Genomic DNA, 19,759 nt, shown 5'->3' on the forward strand with positions numbered 1-19,759 from the left:
TTGCCTATTAGAACTTCCTACTGTTCTAGTGTTTGCTGACATGTGCATGGAGGCCATCTTTGATGGAGGCCATCTCATGATGAGGAAACCTTCACTCAGCAGTACTTCTGCTGTACCTTCAGAGTGTCTTTGAGGTGGACCACCTGATCCCTGAGCTTATCCCGCTCATCCCGCACGCCGGCGTCCGAGAATTCCCTCTGCCTCTCTAAGGCCTGAGCCATATCCGAGGAGGAGGAGGATGAGGAGGAGGAGTGAGTAAAGAAGGGAAGGATTAACACAGTTGGTAAAGGCAGAGAGAAGCATTGAGGGGAAAAAGGAGATACAGTGGAAATGTCTAGGTTAGTTTGGAGCATTAAACTTGAGTAGCTGACTGAGGAATGGAAGCGTTTTTCTGTCGAACTTCCTGTAGCAATGATGCGGCTAACGGTTTGGGGTTCACCCTCAATTCCGCAAGCGTACCCCAATCTTTTTCTCCTTCCACCCGAGGGTCTCCTGCAGGTCGGAGATCTCCCTAACACAGCTGTCCCGTTTGAGACGGAGCTGGCCCACCTCCTGGCCATGGGACGAAAGCAAGATGAAGGAGAAGGGACAGAGGAGAAGGGAGGGAAAATCAGCATGCAGAGAGTACGCAGCAGGAAAAGGAACTACAGCAAGTTTGGCAAGAGACCTAAGTTAGATCTATGTTAGTGTTATGTTCTGAGTGGAAGTACTGCTTTTGTTACCGTATTGTTGTTAGCAGGAAGTCTTTGCGATGACCTGAGTACTCACGGTTAGCAGTTCTTCACTCTTTTTTTGCGTCTCTCTCATCTGGTTAAACTGGTGCTGCAGAACACTGTGGGCATGCCTCTCCCTCTCAAGCTCCTTGGCCTTGTCATTGTACTCTCGTTTAGACTCGTACAGCTGCTCCTCCAGCTCAATGAGCGACTCCTTCAGCGTGTCCACCTGGTACATGAGGTTGGACTTCTCGTTGTGTAGCTGAGCGTTGGACACCATGGCCTTACGGTACTTCTCCTCAGACTCCACCAGGGAGTCCTGTTGAGAGACAAAATGGAGGACAGTGGAGGAGTGAGAGGTCAGGGGAGAAACAAAGCAAAACAGCAGTTCATATCTAAAATACAACTACGCAGACGTTGTTCGTCTTCAACTGTGGAATACTTATTGTAATAATCAGAAGTGTTTCTGGAGTCGACAAAACAATTCTAAAAACATGGACTTTAGACCATGGACCATCTCTTTCCCAGATATACCGTATGGTCCTACTCATAGAAGTATCTCTATGGTCCTACCTTTATCTCTCGAATGGAGGCCTCTGTCTCTACTGAGATGGAGGTGTCACAGCTGCCTCTGCGAGAGGAGGGCCCGCCCAGCGATGCTAGGGTGGCTGCTGAGAGGGTAGAGGCAGTCCTGGAACCCTGGGGGGAAACAGGACAGGGCCGTCTTCAAGTCTGTTTCACAAAAGTTATATTCCATACTTCATCTTTAATACATTAAAAGCTAGTCAGAGTTTCAGATCAGGAGGGTGACCCGTACCTTTTCCAGGAAGTCCCTGTCTGATCTCTCCTCCACCTGTAGAGGGAAAAACAACTTGGTTACTCTCAGGAGAGGATAAGGAGAGGATATATACATATTTGCAATGTCAAAAATGTAGTTGACTGACACAGCGTAAATCCAGGCCCATACTGTATCCGTCTTCGTATATCCACACACTGCATCACAACAAGCATCTTTAGAGTCATGCTCAACCCCTCTGGATCACCATCTGATTCTAAACCACGGAACCACTGGACACTACAGAGTTAGTCATATCACATCCACTGGACACTACAGAGTTAGTCATATCACATCCACTTGACACTACAGAGTTAGTCATATCACATCCACTGGACACTACAGAGTTAGTCATATCATATCCACTGGACACTACAGAGTTAGTCATATCATATCCACTGGACACTACAGAGTTAGTCATATCCACTGGACACTACAGAGTTAATCATATTATATCCACTGGACACTAAAGAGTTAGTCATATCATATCCACTGGACACTACAGAGTTAGTCATTTCATATCCACTGGACATTACAGAGTTAGTCATTTCCTATCCACTGGACACTACAGAGTTAGTCATATCATATCCACTGGACACTACAGAGTTAATCATATTATATCCACTGGACACTAAATAGTTAGTCATATCATATCCACTGGACACTACAGAGTTAGTCATTTCATATCCACTGGACACTACAGAGTTAGTCATTTCATTTCCACTGGACACTACAGAGTTAGCCATTTCATATCCACTGGACACTACAGAGTTAGTCATATCATATCCACTGGACACTACAGTTAGTCATATCCACTGGACACTACAGAGTTAATCTTATCATATCCACTGGACACTACAGAGTTAGTCATTTCATATCCACTGGACACTACAGAGTTAGTCATTTCATTTCCACTGGACACTACAGAGTTAGCCATTTCATATCCACTGGACACTACAGAGTTAGTCATATCATATCCACTGGACACTACAGTTAGTCATATCCACTGGACACTACAGAGTTAATCTTATCATATCCACTGGACACTACAGAGATAGTGATATCATATCCACTGGACACTACAGAGTTAATCATATCATATCCACTGGACACTACAGAGTTGGTCATATCATATCCAGTCCAGTCCAGGCTGCATGTGAGTTGTCAGTGTCACCCACACACCAATGCGTCCACACAGAGGCCCACCTCACATTGGCCAGGTCGGAACCATATATTCGTTGCTTGTACCAAAGCTGCAGTCTTTGTAACATCCACCAGGGGTCATAAGGGAGCTGAGCACTGTCAGCTGTCTATGAGCATTACCTTGGTGCACAGAGGACACACAGGACAGGACCATAGAGTTCAGTTCTCTGGACAATACACTCTTCCTTGGGGTGATAATAAGTGGGCAGTCATTTAACATAACAGAGAACAGGGAAAAGGGATGTAAGGACTAGGCCTAAAGAAGGCTGTGGGTTAGAGGGAGTGACCAATGAAGAGGGCTCACCACTGGGCTGGCACGGGCAGAGCTGGCCCTGGACGAGGCCCGAGAGTTGGAGCCCAGAAAACCACTGTAGTCCGAAGGCTGGCACAAAAAGAAGATAAAATAGGAAAAGAGAAGAAAATGAAAAGAGAAAGAGAGAGATGTTAGTCACAGAGTTTGAGTTGGAAATGGAAGAGAGAGAGATATGTTAGTCACATAGTTTGAGTTGGAAATGGCAAAGAGAGAAAGAGAGAGATAGTCACAGAGTTTGAGTTGGAAATTGAAAAGAGTGAGAGAGAGAGATGTTAGTCACAGAGTTGGAAATTGAAAAGTCAGTCAGCAAGCAGGGACAGACAGAGCAGAAGAGAAAAGGGAAAACATTGATAGACCAGTCAACCAGGCCCTGTTAGACCGAAGACAACCCTCCCACACATCAAAAACCCAGACACATACAAATTCCATGTGTACGTTCCACTCTAGACTCTACAATTCTAGACATACTGGAAACCCCACGCAACAAAGTCACAATCAAACTGTGACTTTGCACAGTGTTTGCAAAGGTCATCGACACACAGGACGCACTGTAAGATAATACAGGATGGTTTCTGGTAGAATACAGCTAACTAAAGACATATGGATTCCTTCTGAAATCCACATGTGGGAAAGACACACGAGACCCCAATAAAACTAGGGGGGTGGTGACACTGTCATGCAGACTTCTCCTGGGGTGGCCAACCCTCCTACTGGAGAGAATCAGGTGTGTTCGAGCAGGGCTGGACTAAAAGCCTGCACACCCAGCCTGCCGCTAGTATCGCTTCAAGAGGAGGGTGGGTCGACCCCACAATGCAATCCCACATTGGCACATGGGGCATGCCAAGCAAGGCCCCCTCATCAGGGTAACACATTGATACATTCCATGCATGCTATCCATTCAAGCCTCCCTTTTGATTTTAAAACTGTCACAACAACCACAATTCTAGACATACTTGAAAACCCCACACAATCTCACTATGACTTTGCACTGTTTCCAAATGTCATCAACACACAAGACATAATACATGGTGGGAATTAGTGGAATACAACGAATTAAAGAAAGATGGATTCCTTGTTCGGTGAGTCTGACATCTGTATTAAGGACAAAACAGAAGACACAACCGACCCTGATAGAAGTAGAGACTGGCAACACTGTCATGCAGACAGACTATGCCAGGGGTGGCCAACTCTCTTCCCAGAAACCTATTGGATGTGCAGGCTTTTGCTCCAGACCTGCTCCAATACACCTGATTCTACTAATCAGCTGCTCATCTGGGTGTTGATTAGCTGAATCATGTTAGAGCAGGGCTAGAACAAAAGCCTGCATACCCAGTAGCTAGTATCTCTCCAAGAGGAGGGTTGACCACCGCTGGACTATGCAATCCCATGTTGCCACAGGGGGCATGCCAAGCAACCTCCCTCAGGGTAAGAGAGGGGGCGTCAGGGCTTCTTACACCGCGAGAGATGGAGCCACTAAAGCGCCGTTTGCTACTCTGCACAGCGTCATCACACACAGAGCCCTGTAGAGAGGAGAGACACACACTGTATCAGCTTTCACCTCACACACACCTATACAGACACATCCATCTCAGTGATCATGCAGGAAAAGGACCAGAAGGACATACTGTACATCCAGACTGTCTTACAGCATGCCACCTTGAAGACACCATCAGCTTCCTGTCTCACGTTCTCCTTAACAAAGTGTTTTGGAAATGTAACTTTTAGGGCAGGACTGTATGTGGGTCCATTCTCACATGCGTTATAATGACTCTAGTAGTGACACATCACAGATCTATCTGTTTATCTACTGTCTATAACAGGTGGTGAAGGTCAGAGGTCATAGGAAAGAGGAACCAACCCTGTGACTCTGGGTGCGTGGGCCATCAATAAAGAGCATGGAGGGCTGAAGGTGGAGAGAGAGGGAAACATGTTCCAAATCCACAATCCAACATTCTACTGTAAGTGATAAACAACAGTGATTCTATCTAGCATGTACAACTGGAAAAAGGTCTACGTTTTGAGAATCTCCTATTCTGTCATTCTAAGAAACCAACAGGAGGGTGAGGTTGAGTGGGTAGGGAAGGAGGGAGAGGTTGAGTGGGTAGGGAAGGAGGGAGAGGTTGAGTGGGTAGGGAAGGAGGGAGAGGTTGAGTGGGTAGGGAAGGAGGGAGAGGTTGAGTGGGTAGGGAAGGAGGGAGAGGTTGAGTGGGTAGGGAAGGAGAGGTTGAGTGGGTAGAGAAGGAGGGAGAGGTTGAGGGTGTAGGGACGGAGGGAGAGGTTGAGTGGGTAGGGAAGGAGGGTGAGTGGGTAGGGAAGGAGGAGAGGGAGAGGGAGAGGTTGAGTGGGTAGGGAAGGAGGGGTGAGTGGGTAGGGAAGGAGGAGAGGGAGAGGTTGTGTGGGTAGGGAAGGAGGAGAGGGAGAGGTTGAGTGGGTTGAAAGGGGGATGAGGCGTGAAGGAGAGAGGGAATAAATGAGTGGGGACAGACCCGGCCATTTTGAGTGGAATTTTGATGTCTGAGAGAGGGGAGACTGTTGGAGCTGCAGTACAGATCAGATGAGAAGTTTTTCAGAGTCAGATGAGAAGTTTTTCAGAGAGAGAGAGAGAGAGAGAGAGAGAGAGAGAGAGAGAGAGAGAGAGAGAGAGAGAGAGAGAGAGAGAGAGAGAGAGAGAGAGAGAGAGAGAGAGAGAGAGAGAGAGAGAGAGAGAGAGAGAGAGAGAGAGAGAGAGAGAGAGAGAGAGAGAGAGAGAGAGAGAGAGAGAGAGAGAGAGAGAGAGAGAGAGAGAGAGAGAGAGAGAGAGAGAGAGAGAGAGAGAGAGAGAGAGAGAGAGAGAGAGAGAGAGAGAGAGAGAGAGAGAGAGAGAGAGAGAGAGAGAGAGAGAGAGAGAGAGAGAGATCTAAAATATTCCTCTGGCAAATTAACCCAACAGAGTAATAAGAAAATGTGTTAGAAGATAGAAAACTCCTTTGACAAGGGACCAAAACAAAAAGCCATACTGTTATGTCTAGAGGCATTTCAGACATTCATTAGTGACAGTTATCATGACAAGGGAAGTGTGGTGACAATACAGCCGACAACCAGACCGTCCTGTTAAACCACATTCCCTGCATGGGGTGTGCTGATAACTAGTTGGGCTATGAGCCATTTCAACCGCATGCATACCTCCCCGGCCAAAAGTCTACAGCTTCATTACCATAACAACTGTCTGTGTATCAGTGTTAACTTGGTCCTCCTAGCCTAGTTTATAACCATGTAGTCTTGTTTGTTTGATAATGCTACAACTCTCAGTGTGAACCTTGTCTGCCTTCAAAACCCATTTTTAATAGAACTCCTTCACCGTCAGTGATTCCATCATCATCACCTCAGATTTAAATAGAGGTGTTTTTCACACGACAGGTGGCGTTCACACATCAGGCGGGGTCCCATCGCCATATTGGGACAAGGCATGGAGGACTTCCTTTAACAAGGTAGAGAGAAAATTGCCCAGACTTTTACCACGGTTAAATCATGTTTCAAAGGCCACATTCCAACTCAGATACCGGATGCATGTACCGTAACGTTACCTCTGTTATGTGTAGTATCTCTGACACATCATGACACATGGAAGAAGAGATTTTTACAACCCATACGGTCTCATTGCTGACATTCTTGAAGTCAAATATTGACAGTGGGAGTTCAATGACCTGTGTGTTACGTCAGGGTTCTACTCAATCTGGATCGCTGAAGCGTTACAGATTGTGCGATAGAAATGTAAAGGTGATTTCCGATTGAGCCGACATATGCAGCATTAACGGTGAATGCAGTCTCCTTTACTTCAGCGATACAGATTGAATAGAGCTCTTAGTCTCTCCCATGTACAATAGGCCTCATACTATTAGATGTTACAGAAGCAGGAAGTAGATATCATAGAACTAGTCATTTAATAGGATCTCTATGGTATATACTAACCCTAAGGCTTCCTCGGCTCCCCACCGACATCCGTTCCTCATCGTCTGAGATCTTGGAGGGAAAAGGATACATAAACACAACCACACAACAATCAATCAATGCACAACGTGTATCACTGTGGGTTGTTCAGCTGTAGCTGTGGTATGAAGCTGCCCCTAGACACTGACCTAAGGACAGGTCCAGTTTGAATCCTAACCCAGTTCTGGTTTGGATTTGGAGAGGGTGAGCTGATCCTAGATCTGTGTACAGAGGCAGCCTCTACCTCAGAGCATTCTGGAATCATTAGTTATTATATTTACATTAACATATAGAAAAGAAAGCACATTTTTGTCAGTCATGCCGTATAACGGTTGAGAGGAGAAGACAGGGGGAGTCAGGCCGTATAACGGTAGAGAGAATACAGGGAGTCAGGCTGTATAACGGTTGAGAGGAGAAGACAGGGGGAGTCAGGCTGTATAACGGTAGAGAGGAGAAGACAGGGGGAGTCAGGCTGTATAACGGTTGAGAGGAGAAGACAGGGGGAGTCAGGCTGTATAACGGTTGAGAGGAGAAGACAGGGGGAGTCAGGCTGTATAACGGTTGAGAGGAGAAGACAGGGGGAGTCAGGCTGTATAACGGTTGAGAGGAGAAGACAGGGGGAGTCAGGCTGTATAACGGTTGAGAGGAGAAGACAGGGGGAGTCAGGCCGTATAACGGTAGAGAGAAGACGGGAGTCAGGCTGTATAACGGTAGAGAGAAGACAGGGGAGTCAGGCTGTATAACGGTTGAGAGGAGAAGACAGGGGGAGTCAGGCTGTATAACGGTTGAGAGGAGAAGACAGGAGGAGTCAGGCTGTATAACGGTTGAGAGGAGAAGACAGGGGGAGTCAGGCTGTATAACGGTAGAGAGAAGACAGGGGGAGTCAGGCTGTATAACGGTAGAGAGGTGAAGACAGGGGGAGTCAGGCTGTATAACGGTTGAGAGGAGAAGACAGGGGGAGTCAGGCTGTATAACGGTAGAGAGGAGAATACAGGGGAGTCAGGCTGTATAACGGTAGAGAGAAGACAGGGGAGTCAGGCTGTATAACGGTAGAGAGAAGACAGGGGGAGTCAAGCGGTATAACGGTTGAGAGGTGAAGACAGGGACAGAGAGGATACAGACCGACGTGTGTCTCCGTGAAGGACGGGAGGAGTACCTCTCACTCTCCTCCTGGAAGGCCCGGAAGGAAAGAGGAAAAGAAAGTACCAGGTTAAAGGTTAGAGGTCAGGAGGAAAGGTCAAGGAGGAAGTGGTTCTGGTTCTGCCACCAGATGTGGATTTTATAGACAAAGACCAACAAAAACACAATCTGCACAGGGAAAACTGGAATGGTTTTGGGAACACTGGGGCTGGGCTGGGCTATTTCCATTTCCATTCCTGTCAGTTGACCTGGATATAGAATATCTCCAATTGCCTGAAATTGAAATGGAATCAAACCCATGTCTGGACATCACATGACACTGCATGCGTTTATTTACAGTACACTACTTATGCATTCCCTGACCTCTCTACTCTGATATAGGCCACTGGTTAGACTAGCCCAGCGAGAGGTGGGGGTGGGGTGAGGAGGGTCTACTGTAAACTCCTAGGTCATGTGACATGGGTTTAATCCTCCCGGTGGGTTGTCATGGCGATCCCAGTACAGTGAAAAGGGTTTAACCCCTGTCAGATGGCATGGGAGACCCCCGTAGCGGTACTGGATCTAGTGAAATGAGGATCAATTCTGTCCCTGTCTGGTCTGGTTCACGACAGACCTTTAAAAGCACACATGCTGCCCTTGTACTGCCTGAGAGGACCTACACATGCCAAGCTACTCTGACCCCTAGGTCCAGCTATATCCAGGACAACTATGATATTATCCACAGGATGGGACATATAAATAGAGAATACTAAACACATATATTGCACATTGTGTTCAAAACTGTGCATGCCTCACATTTACTAAACACTTGCTTGATGCAGGCGATGCAACAAACGGTATATATTATATTATATTATATTACCAGTGTGCAGTAAGCTGTTTCAACAGACAGTATATATTATATAACCAGTGTACAGTAAGCTGTTTCAACAGACAGTATATATTATATTACCAGTGTGCAGTAAGCTGTTTCAACAGACAGTATATATTATATAACCAGTGTGCAGTAAGCTGTTTCAACAGACAGTATATATTATATTACCAGTGTGCAGTAAGCTGTTTCAACAGACAGTATATATTATATTACCAGTGTGCAGTAAGCTGTTTCAACAGACAGTATATATTATATTACCAGTGTGCAGTAAGCTGTTTCAACAGACAGTATATATTATATTACCAGTGTGCAGTAAACTGTTTCAACAGACAGTATATATTATATTATCAGTGTCATCATGCAGTCACAGCAGGGGTCTTATACTGCAGTACAAGTCCTACCATCCACTGCTCAATGTGGCCCCATTTGTTGTCCAGACCATAGTATTTCTGGGGGGCGGAGAGGAGAGGGCAGGAAGAGGGAAACCAGAGGAAGGAAGGAAGTCATTAGAAAGGAAAGACAAGGAAATGGAAAGTGATAAAAGCTACTTTTTTTTTTTTTTTTTTACAGTGCTGAACCCTGATAATATTACATGTTAGACAAAAGTTACATACAGTACAGTGAGTGATTTGATTTATGTCAGGGATTTGAAAGACACATTCATTGATGGTTGATCTTACAACGACAGTTAGCATTCAGATGCTAATAGGAGTGAAATGTGAACCGGGAAGAGAGAGGAAGACGGGAGGAGGCCTACCTTCTGGCTTTGATACATCTAAAACAATATGGTGGACAGAAGGAGCGGGTCACCATGGAGAACACAAGGCAGGACAATAGAAAGACAGTAGGACATGTTGTTAGTATGTAAGACGAACAGCTTTTGGTAAAGTATATTAGCACCATGCAGAGGTGTGTGTGTGAGTAACCTCTTTCTGTTGCCTCTCCAGTTCCTTCATACGTATCTCCCGTGCCTCTGCTCTGGCCGCCCGCTTCGCTGCCAGTCTCGCCTCAGCCTGAAGAAGAGACAGACAGAGAAAGAGAACATACATTCACCAGGGTGTATGTATAACAGTCAAATCAAAGCAGACCATACAATATTCCATCGCCTCTAATCAGTATCTCTGCAATGACTACCATTACTGCTAGCGTTAGCGTTAGCAAGCTGAGCAGAAAGTTAAACTAAAAACCCAAAGTAAGCCCATTCAGTAAAGATGACATATTGAGCCATGCTGCCATCAAAGAAGTAATCATTTACATGGAAACAGTTAATGAAATAATCATTCATTAAAAAGTTTCAAATGAGAGGGAAGCGTTACCATAGCAGCTAAGAGTGAGGGACTGGGAGCTTGGTGTAGAGGCTTTGGTTCCTGTCTTTCTCTTAGTGTTTAGTATGCAGCTAGCTGGCTAATATAGCTTGATAACAAGGCAGGAGGGATTAAACAAGCCTTTGAAGTTAAATTAGATCAGAGTGCTTTTAAGTCTGCCAGTCCTCAATAACCCTTAGCATTTGGTTATCAATGCTGCTGTGATCTCGTCACTCGTCATTGTTTAAGAAAATGCCATGGTGACCTATAGCCATGCTTAACACACACACACACACACACACTATTCTGAGCTGATTGTTGTATAGGTTCCACTCAGGTAATTCACTTATTGTAAATGGCATATAGCTGTATTATATTATATTATTATATTATTGTGATTATTATTATATTATTCTAAACATAGAACACAGTTGGCCATAAAAATGATTTGATACGTATGATCAGTCTTTTCTAGTTCCGCTTCAGTCTTTTCTAGTTCCGCTTCAGTCTTTTCTAGTTCTGCTTCAGTCTTTTCTAGTTCCGCTTCAGTTTTTTCAAGTTCCGCTTCAGTCTTTTCTAGTTCTGCTTCAGTCTTTTCTAGTTCCGCTTCAGTCTTTTCTAGTTCCGCTTCAGTCTTTTCTAGTTCCGCTTCAGTCTTTTCTAGTTCCGCTTCAGTCTTTTCTAGTTCCGCTTCAGTCTTTTCTAGTTCCGCTTCAGTCTTTTCTAGTTCCGCTTCAGTCTTTTTCTTGTTCCGCTTCAGTCTTTTCTAGTTCCGCTTCAGTCTTTTCTAGTTCCGCTTCAGTCTTTTCTAGTTCCGCTTCAGTCTTTTCTAGTTCCGCTTCAGTCTTTTCTAGTTCCGCTTCAGTCTTTTCTAGTTCCGCTTCAGTCTTTTCTAGTTCCGCTTCAGTCTTTTCTAGTTCCGCTTCAGTCTTTTCTAGTTCCGCTTCAGTCTTTTCTAGTTCCGCTTCAGTCTTTTCTAGTTCCGCTTCAGTCTTTTCTAGTTCCGCTTCAGTCTTTTCTAGTTCCGCTTCAGTCTTTTCTAGTTCTGCTTCAGTCTTTTCTAGTTCCGCTTCAGTCTTTTCTAGTTCTGCTTGTACCCCTGTTACTTATTCTATGTGTGTATTCAGTTTCCATCTGGTTGTTGTGGTCCTTGTACCTGAAGTAGCCTATACTGGTATTGGATTCCTACTGTAGTCTGCTGCAAGTGTTGTTGGGTTGGACTCAGACAGACAGGCAGGATTGGTATAAGGCAGACAGGACAGTGTTGTTGGTTTGGACTCAGACAGACAGACAGGGTTGGTATAAGGCAGACAGGACAGTGTTGTTGGTTTGGACTAAGACAGACAGACAGGCAGGCAGGGTTGGTATAAGGCAGACAGGACAGTGTTGTTGGTTTGGACTAAGACAGACAGACAGGGTTGGTATAAGGCAGACAGGACAGTGTTGTTGGGTTGGTTTCAGACAGGACAGACAGGTTTGGTATAAGGCAGACAGGGCAGTTTTGTTGGGTTGGACTCAAACAGGATAGACAGGGTTGGTATAAGGCAGACAGGAGAGTGTTGTTGGGTTAGACTCAGACAGGAGAGACAGGGTTGGTATAAGACAGACAGGACAGTGTGTGTACCATTAGGCACCAATACAGTATGACTCACAGCTCACACACCGCCTCTCCAGCCTGCTAACTCTCTCTCCAGGAAGAAACAGATCACTCACTCAGACAGACAGCACACAGCACACACTTCCCTCTAGGAGCACAATGTCCACAGCTACTGAGGCACTGCAGATATATAGCACAGACACACACACACACTCCATAGACACAGACACACACACACACTCCATAGACACACAGACACACACACACACTACTCCATAGACACAGACACAGAAACACTTAACAACCGATTTAATGTCATCAGCTGATATCTGGTCTGGTGACACAGAGCTTCCAGACCAGCTCCCAGAGCTCATGATTGCGTCACCAAAAATGAACAAGGTCCCGAGTCGTTCAGTGAAAGCTGAGATCATGGCCCCAAAATATATAATCTATCTTACCTTCAACTGAGAAACTTCAGACAGAAAATCCATTCAGGACAGAAACCCACTACTTTAAGAGTGTCTCTCTATTCCACAACCAAACCATACAAGAACAGCTTTCACTTTCTAGTTCACCACTGAAGTGGCCTTTAGGAAACATTTGCGCCTGTTTACAGCTTCAATCACAAGAAAATACGTGATTCTGAAAAACGCAGGACTAACAGCAGCCACAAGAGGGCAGTGTTCCCTATGTGGTTTTATTACTGAGAGAGGCTGTGGATGAGCCAGCATTTCTGTCTGTGCACTGGTGAGGACACACCCACCCTCACTCTGACCATAACAACACTGCTTCACCTAGCAACAGCCCACAGCCAAGCACATCTGATTCCCTTTAAAACATATTAAATTAATCAGATTTTGCTGTCCATGTAATCTTTAATGCTTGTTTCGTTGTCTATTTGCAGAAGAGATGAAATCAGTAGATAGTTGAAGATTCAATGGCACCATTCCAGTTTATCCTCCACTATCCTACTCTTAATCTCAGTGTGCATAGGTACTGTTAAGGGAAGTGGGCAGTGTGCATGCAGTGTGGCCCTTGGCTATGGTGGGGCCACAAACTCTCACTATCAAGTTTTGCATCAGCCCTCTTGCTAGCCCTATAATTTGTCCACTTTGGACCATTGCAAAAGACATCATGTTGGATAACTGTGAGAAGGGCCTATTTTTCATTTGCACAACAACACATCCCATTCATGGTAATTTGTAACTTTTAAATGTTTTGCCACTACATAACAGTCACCTAAATATTTGAATGTATTGATGACTAATACATCTATTTGGTTCACATAACAAACCATTCCAATGTCTTTTTTTATTGTTGTGCAAAGATTGATGGGAAATATGCAAATACCCAATTTGTAAGTCGCTCTGGATAAGAGCGTCTGCTAAATGACGTAAATGTAAATGTTAAATGTTAAATGATATTGTAGTGGAGAGTCAGAGGCATGGCTTATTGGGGGCGTGGCTTTCAGTTAGTTGTTTTTGGCCACCCGGAAGTGTGAATGTCTTTCCAGTTCATCTGGTCTGTTGACTTTCAGTTACTAATATAATGGGAGGCCAGTAATAATTTGTTTCACACGGGCCTGTGAAGCTTTAGTCATGCCACTGGGAGAGGGTGTAGCTGTAGAGATCATCAGGCCACTGAAGGGCTAAGTACAGCCTAACAACAGAGGTAAATGAAATATCAGTCTGCTAGTTGAGGCTGGCACTTTATGTTAGCCTGGGAAGGCCTAGATCCAGTCCAGCAAGCTAACACTTTATGTTAACCTAGAAAGGCCTAGATCCAGTCAGGCATGCTAATGCTTTATGTTAACCTAGAAAGGCCTTGATCCAGTCAGGTATGCTAATGCTTTATGTTAACCTAGAAAGGCCCTGATCCAGTCAGGCACGTTAACTCTTTATGTTAACCTGGAAAGGCCTTGATTCAGTCGGGCCTGCTTTCCACATTGTGTTTGTTTCACAGCTCGTTGAGAGAACAGAGGTAGCAATCAGCACACAGGAAACTGTTTGAGCACCAACACTGCACAACTGCTTGTAAATTCACAGAGGCTGTTAAAGGCCCAGTGCAGTCAAAAACAGGATTTTCCTGTGTTTTATATACAGTACCAGTCGAGGGTTTTTCTTTATTTTTACTATTTTCTACATTGTAGAATAATAGCGAAGACATCAAAACTATGAAATAACACATATGGAATCATGTAGTAACCAAAAAGTGTTAAACAAATCAAAATATATTATATATTTGAGATTCTTCAAATAGCCACCCTTTGCCTTGATGACAGCTTTGCACACCCTCCCCACTCAGACCACTCCCAGACAGTCCTAGAACAATTTTTGCTTGAGAAATTGCTCTTTGCTAAGAAGCTATTTTTGTTTATTTTTGACCATGTTGATTGAAAACAATCACAGTAAGGTACTTAATTGTTACCCAGAAATGATTTAATATTGAGATAAAAATGGCTGCATTGGACCTTTAACATGAATTGAACAGGATGAAATTGAACTGAATTGCAATCTTAACATTTTAGTCATTTAGCAGACGCTCTTATCCAGAGCGATTTTACAGGAGCAATTAGGTTAAGTGCCTTGCTCAAGGGCACATCGACAGATTTTTCACCTAGTCGGCTCTGCGATTAGAACCAACGACCTTTCGGTTACTGGCACAACGCTCTTAACCACTAAGCTACCGTCTGGTTTAAATGTTCTCACTCCAAGAGAGCTACTGCAAAGCATTCAACGCCATCAAGTTTACAATCCAAAACTAAACTGAAAATAGAACCTGTATAAGAATGCCAGCCAAGCCAGTAAACAAGATCAAACTCAAGAAACGAAGAAAAATGCAATAACCACTAAAGGTCTCTCTTTTCACTAAAAGCAACATTACCAAGGGCCTATTACTAACTGATTACAACCACATGTGACTGCACTGCTGTGTGCCTATTGCCTCAAGCAGTCCAGAACCTGCAGAGAGAGAACTGAGCGACTGAGGCAAGGATTCAATCTGGCTTGGGTGTTGGAGAGAAGAGAAATAGCTTGGATGCTTCCTTGAGAGTGAGACACATGGGTTATTCATTAGTAACAAGCAGCATTCCTAATTCATTCCACGCTGTGAGTCTCAGGGTCACAGTCTCACATTGAGCGACATTGGTACAGTACGGTGGCCTCATTGGATCAAAAGACTGCGGCGCTATTCAGGAGATTAGGATACAGGATTATGTCAGGGTAGATTAGGCAGGTAAACCTGATGAGACTCAGTCTGGATCATGGGCCTTCTCTGTGAAGAAATCATAAGGTGGCCTTCCCAGCCCAGCCCAGCCTGCCTCCCAGCTTGCCTGGTCTGCCTGTCAACAGAGACCGATGAGGAGGGTGGAGGTCTGGGGCTACCTGTCAACAGAGACCGATGAGGAGGGTGGAGGTCTGGGGCTACCTGTCAACAGAGACCGATGAGGAGGGTGGAGGTCTGGGGCTGCCTGTTAACAGAGACTGATGAGGACGGTGGAGGTCTGGGGCTGCCTGTCAACAGAGACCGATGAGGAGGGTGGAGGTCTGGGGCTGCCTGTCAACAGAGACTGATGAGGACGGTGGAGGTCTGGGGCTACCTGTCAACAGAGACCAATGAGGAGGGTGGAGGTCTGGGGCTGCCTGTCAACAGAGACCAATGAGGAGGGTGGAGGTCTGGGGCTGCCTGTCAACAGAGACCAATGAGGAGGGTGGAGGTCTGGGGCTGCCTGTCAACAGAGACCGATGAGAAGGGTGGAGGTCTGGGGCTGCCTGTCAACAGAGACCAATGAGGAGGGTGGAGGTCTGGGGCTGCCTAGGCAAGTGTAGACCATATGATCAGAGTCAGCATCGTAGATGATTTCAGACACATTCACATCCTAGCCTGCCTTCTCTCTAGGTTTCTTCCTAGGTTTTCGCTTCTCTGGGATTTTTTCTACCCGCGTTACTACTTTTACTTTTTTGGGTTGGCTGGGTACATATAAAGCTGCAATATGTAACTTTTTGGGTGACCCGACCAAATACACATAGAAATGTGAGTTATAGATCTGTCATTCTCATTGAAAGCATGTCTAAGAATAATTTTTGCATCTTTTGCTTTCAGTTTTGTATACCAGCTTCAAACAATAAATACAATTGAACCTAAATATTGATTATATTTATTGTTTGAAGCTGGTATACAAAACCAAAAGTAAAAGATGCAAAAATTAATATATATTTGGTTATGGAAAATCTATTTTACAGTGGTTTATATGGTACAATGATTATCTACACTATACTTGCTTGTTTTGTTACATAAACTGAAATTAGGCAAACTATTAGAATTCTAGCAAACTGGAAATGGCACTTTTAAGGATTCTCAGCTCTGAAGGCAACAACTGAAATAAAACCATCACTGTGAGTTAGGAGCATTCTGGAGGATGATGCTTCCTGGAAATAGCTGAACATTGCCTACTGCAAAGCAACATGGTAACTTCTAAACAAATACAAGACGATGGATGGAAGTCCAATCCAATCCAATCAAAATGTATTTGTCACATGCGCCGAATACAACAGGTGTAGACCTTACCGTGAAATGTTTACTTACTTACAAGCCTTTAACCAACAATGCAGTTTTTAAGAAAAATAAGCGTTTTTATATAAAAGCGCAACAATAATATAAATACAACGAGGCTATATACAGGGGTACCGGTACCGAGTCAATGTGTGGTTAGTCCAGGTAATTGAGGTAATATGTACATGTAGGTAGGGGTAAAGTGACTATGCATAGATAATAGTCGCAGCAGCGTAAAAAAAATGTAAATAGTCTGGGTAGCCATGATTAGCTGTTCAGCAGTCTTATGGTTTGGGGGTAGAAGCTGTTAAGGAGCCATTTGGACCTAGACTTGGCGCTCTGGTACCGCTTGCCATGCGGTAGCAGAGAGAACAGTCTATGACTTGGGTGGCTGGAGTCTTTGGCAATTTTTAGGGCCTTCATCTGACACTGTCTGGTATAGAGGTCCTGGATGGCAGGAAGCTTGGCCCCAGCGATGTACTGGGCCGTACGCACTACCCTCTGTAGTGCCATTGTAACCACTAGGGTTGTGCAACTAAGTGGATCTTTGGAAATATTGCCACTAAATCAAATTCAAGTGTAGGGACATGTGACAATAAAGTGAGTGACTAAGTTAACAGAACTTAAATAATTTCATTGGGGAAAAAGTAATGGAAGATGAATCTGTGAAAATGGCGTCTCTGCTTCAAGCCATAACTGTATCTCTGGTCACAAAAAAGTAACGTTGGTTCACGTATTGTAGGCCTATATGCAGGACAGAAATACCAGAAAAATAATCCATGATTTTTACAACCGGCTGCATCCATCCCCTTCGAGCCAAAACGCTCACTCTGGTTTCTTAAAGACTGCTCTGAAAAAACTAGCCACTGGTCAGTACTATTAGAGGCCTGGAAGCTTGCACTAGTTGGCTTGGAAACCAGCAGCTCCCATTGAGAGCCGACCTCATGGAGGCTAAAAGCAGAACAGCTTTGTAACTCCAGATGTTTTCGTTCACCAGTGTCAAGACCTTCATAGGCATGATGCATCCCTACAGATCTATTCATAACCAGGCTCTCTGAGTCAGAGGAGAGGGAAGGGCCACCTCAACAGTTGCTGAAAAAGAAAGTCTCTTGGAAGTTCTACAGTGTACTCCTCTCATAGGGGCAAATCCTACCTTCCCGTTAAGACAAAATTCTCCGTTCTCCCATTGACATCAATGAAAGTTAGGTTTTGCCCTATTGTGAACACGTGATCATTATAAACGGTTGATCACTTTAACCTAAATAGTTTAGTAAAAGCGTAATGCACTGTACTGTATAGTACATTCTAGTCTCACGCTGTGTTCATGAGGCGTTGTTGGGGGGCAGAGTAGCGGTTCCCATCCGGGTGTGATGTGACAAATAAACTATAATACTATAAAAGTACATTCTAGTCTCACGCTGTGTTGAAGCAGTAGTCCTATTTGGGGGGTTGAGCACTTAGCTTGGAGTTTTCTGGCGTGTTTCGAGACTAATGTCCGTCCAGAGAACACATGGTGTCTGTCTGTCTGATACATCCCCTTACAGACCAGAGCCCTAATAGATAGATGATAGATGGCAGCATTTTACTGTGGTAATCTTCTTAGGAGGAGCCCCAAGCAGAGATTTATGTACATTGAGGAGCAGCAGACTTGTGCTGTGTGTGTGTGTGTGTGTGTGTGTGTGTGTGTGTGTGTGTGTGTGTGTGTGTGTGTGTGTGTGTTAGGCTCTTTAGACCATGTTATAAAGAGACTTAATGGACAGAATTGCTCTGCCGTGATGCCCAACATGCTGATGAAAGTGAGGGGAGAGAGAAGGGTGGTAGTATATTCCCCTAATATCAACACAGTCAGGGGAGGACAGGTTAAGAGAGCCGGTAGCAATGACCTCATCACATTACAGATATCAGGTATGCCTGTGTTGGTGTAAGATAAGCAGTCAAACCCTTACTTTCACCCATCCCATCATTTTAGACAACAGTGACTACAGAACTTCAAGGAAGGCAGGAAGGAAGGTCAGGCCTCTGACTCAGTAGATGTATTGAATCCTGATGGCTGATGGGAGGTCAAAGGTAGCTGGAAGTCTAGATTAATCTCCTGTTAATCACGCTTCACTAATCGCCTGTCACCTCACCCAACACTACACAGCGACTTAAAGTTCCAATGCAGCCGTTTTTATTTCAATATCAAATCATTTCTGGGTAAGAATTAAGTGTGTTACTGTGATTGTTTTTCTATTTAAATGGTCAAAAATAAACTAAAATAGCTTCTTAGCAAAGAGCAATTTCTATAGCAAGAATTTTGCTCAGACTGTCTTAGAGAGGTCTGACTGGGGAAAACTGAAAACTAGCTTTTATTGGCAGAGAGGTTTGGAACTCTCTTTCTTATTGGTCTATTAACTCATTTACCGGTGATGTCACCAGGCAGGCCAAAACTCCATCCCACCAAAACAGGCCGAAATTTCAGGCGGTCTTCTCAAACTCGTTTGTAATCCCTTTTAGATTAAATGGGTCAAATAATGTTTGATTTGAGACATGATTAATGATTTAGCCAGAATACAGTAAAAGCTGGTTAATGTTGCCATGCCACTACTCCAGCAGTGATTAAAGCGCATGTTAGCGTTTTTCGTCATGAATGTTGTTCTGGAGGCAGCTCTGCAGAGTACTAGCTGGCACAGCCACAAAGTCATAAAATCTGATTTTAAACCTAACCCTAACCTTAACCACACTGCTAACCCTGATGCCCAACCCTAACATTAACCACACTGCTAACCCTAATGCCCAACCCTAACCTTAAATTAAGACCAAAAAGCACATTTTTATTTTCATACATTTTTTACAATTTAACCAATTTGGACTTTCCAGCTGGCCTATCTAAGGGGAAATCACTCAGTTCTGCCTCCAGGACAAGACTCATGATAATAAAGGTCAACCTGCGATTTAAAGCAGGATGTGGATGATGCTGCAGAGGCTTAAGAGCTGCAGGTCACTGGCATAGACACAGTCCAATCCACTGGCATAGACACAGTCCAATCCACTGGCATAGACACAGTCCAATCCACTGGCATAGACACAGTCCAATCCACTGGCATAGACACAGTCCAATCCACTGGCATAGACACAGTCCAATCCACTGGCATAGACACAGTCCAATCCACTGGCATAGACACAGTCCAATCCACTGGCATAGACACAGTCCAATCCACTGGCATAGACACAGTCCAATCCACTGGCATAGACACAGTCCAATCCACTGGCATAGACACAGT

At 44.6% G+C, this 19,759-nt stretch overlaps 1 pseudogene; it reads right to left on the reverse strand.

The window, feature by feature from the left end:
• Window positions 1–19,759, reverse strand: part of LOC123486936 — a 29,166-nt pseudogene that overhangs the window by 5,231 nt on the left and 4,176 nt on the right.

Source organism: Coregonus clupeaformis, unplaced genomic scaffold (assembly GCF_020615455.1).
Source record: "Coregonus clupeaformis isolate EN_2021a unplaced genomic scaffold, ASM2061545v1 scaf1357, whole genome shotgun sequence".
Taxonomy (NCBI): domain Eukaryota; kingdom Metazoa; phylum Chordata; class Actinopteri; order Salmoniformes; family Salmonidae; genus Coregonus; species Coregonus clupeaformis.